The sequence below is a fragment of the Chelonoidis abingdonii genome, chromosome 11 (genome assembly GCF_003597395.2).
Source record: "Chelonoidis abingdonii isolate Lonesome George chromosome 11, CheloAbing_2.0, whole genome shotgun sequence".
NCBI classification, from domain to species: Eukaryota; Metazoa; Chordata; order Testudines; family Testudinidae; genus Chelonoidis; species Chelonoidis abingdonii.
In genome coordinates, this window is record NC_133779.1 from 14,832,791 (window position 1) to 14,835,259 (window position 2,469).

Below are 2,469 nucleotides of genomic sequence, written 5' to 3' on the forward strand. Positions count from 1 at the left end.
GATCCCTCCCTGATCCTCCCCCTGCAGAATCCTTCCCTGTCCCCCCCCCCGCCTGCCCTCCCACTGCGGCTCCTCCTGACGCCCCCGCTGTGCTCCTTTGCCCCCCATCAGTGTGACTGTTGGTCAGAACGGAACTGCAGCCCTACAGAGACTCTGAGGGGGCGTGGGAGTTAGTGCCCCTGAGTTCCTATTGGCTGGAACATTCCCGCGCTGTGGAAGTCTGTGGCAATGGGAGCAAGGGGCGGGGGCCTGACACTTGCCCACCGATGTCAGTAGGAGAGCAGACTGCCATGGAACTTTCTAGAAATGTGGGGGATGGGGAGGCCTTTAGCCATGATAGAGCATGGGGTTCATGGGTCTGATACCGCCCACCCACCCCTGAATGGCCCTCCCCCCAAACCCTTGTCCCCCACTGGTCCCACTTCTGTACCTCCACCATTCCCGTTAGACCCCCCAGAACCTCCACGGCTGCTCTCCTCCACCCCGGACGCCCCTCCCCGACCAGTGACCCAGTCCCCTCCACTCTGCTCCCCCCACCATCCTGTATACCCCCCGAACCCTCCCACGCTGCTCTCCCCACCCCCCTGAATGCTCCCCTGACCCAGTCCCCTCCACTCTGCTCCCCCCACCATCCCGTACACCCCACCAAACCCTCCCACTCTGCTTTCCGCACCCCCTTGAATGCCCCCCCGATCCCATTCCTCCCCCACTGCTCCCCCATCACCGTCCTGAATGCCTCCCCACAATCCCCCACTCGCCGTTCCCTGACACCAACCCCCCCCCACTCCCTGCAACCCAGGCCCCCTAGCGCCACCCTAAGGCAGAGGTCCAGCCCTGAGCCTTGGTGGCCACTGGCTGCCATGGAGGAGGGACAAATTGCACACACGACCCTGACGCAACGTTCACTGCAAATTTTAATAGGCAAAGCTGGAAAAGCCGTGACACTCGCAGCCCCATGTTCCTGGCCGGCCAGCCACTGAGGGGCGTCCTAGCTGCTCCCCGCCCTGATCCGCCAGCCTGGGCCCTCCAGACGTCCTGTCCCTGAGAGACTCCCCGGGCCAGGCGACGAATCGTCTCCTCCAGCTCTGGCTGTGTCCAGCCTGAGGGAAGAGAAGGGCAGAGAACTTACTGCCAACTACTGCACCCCATTGCATGGGGTGCTGTGGGGCATGGGGATTGCTCTGTGTCTGTACAGCACCTGGCACAACCGGGGCCCTGATCTCAGTGTGTTGATGGGCCACCATAACACGCAGAATAGGGTGAAGATTTGAATGCGGCTAGCATCCAAGTGCACGGAGATGGAGCTCTGCCAGCCCTTACCTGGCCTCTACTGGGATTTCATTCTGTCTGCAGCCTGCTCAGTGCCGCTTCTGTGGAGACAAACACCCACGCCGTGATCAGCTGGGACCCTCCCGGCCCCAATGTCGTGATCGAAACACCTGATTCTTCACAAGAGAAAATATCCCCCACCTGCCCCGCTCTGCAGAAAGGCAAGTCAAGAGAAGCTATTAAGCAGAACTCGGTTATTAGAGTTGATTGGAAAATGGGGTGGATTTTCCATAGCAAATCACAACCCGCCCAATGGTTTTCCATTTCCATCTAAATTTTGACTTTGGCTAACAAAAAAAAAAACCAACAAAAAAACAATGGGAAGTCATGAAAAAATTGCAAGATAATACAAACAGTTGCAAAACAAATGGGCTAAAAAAAGGGGTAGCTGAAAATAATCCACCAAATTTGGGCTATAAAAATTGGCCAACCAGCCAACCTCCCCAAGAAATGGCTGAAAAATTAAACAAATTTTGACTAGGGTTGTCAACCGATTAAAAAAATTAACCGCGATTTACCTCACTGTTAACCAATAATAGAATACCATTTATTGACCTTTTTTGGATGTTTTCTACATTTTCAAATATATTGAGTTCAATGACAACACAAAACACAAAGTGTACAGTGCTCACTTTATTTTTTGATTACAAGTATTTGCACAGTAAAAAACAAAAGAAATAGTATTTTTCAATTCACCTTATACAAGTAGTGTAGTGCAATCTCTTTACCATGACAGTTGAACTTACAAATGTAGAATTGTGCTCCAAAAAAATAACTGCAATCAAAAATAAAACAATGTAAAACTTTTGAGCCTACAAGTCCGCTCAGTCCTACTTCTTGTTCAGCCAGTCGTTCAGACAAGTTTCTTTACATTTTCAGGAGATAATGCTGCCTGCTTCTTGTTTACATTGCACCAGAAAGCGGGAACAGGCATTCGCATGGCACTATTGTAGCCGGTGTTGCAAGATATTTACATGCCAGATGCGCTAAAGATTCGTATGTCCCTTCATGCTTCAACCACCATTCCAGAGGACATGCGTCCATGCTGACGACGGGTTCTGCTTGAGAACGATCTAAAGCAGAGAGGACCGATGCATGTTCATTTTCATAATCTGAGTCAGATGCCACCAGCAGGAGACT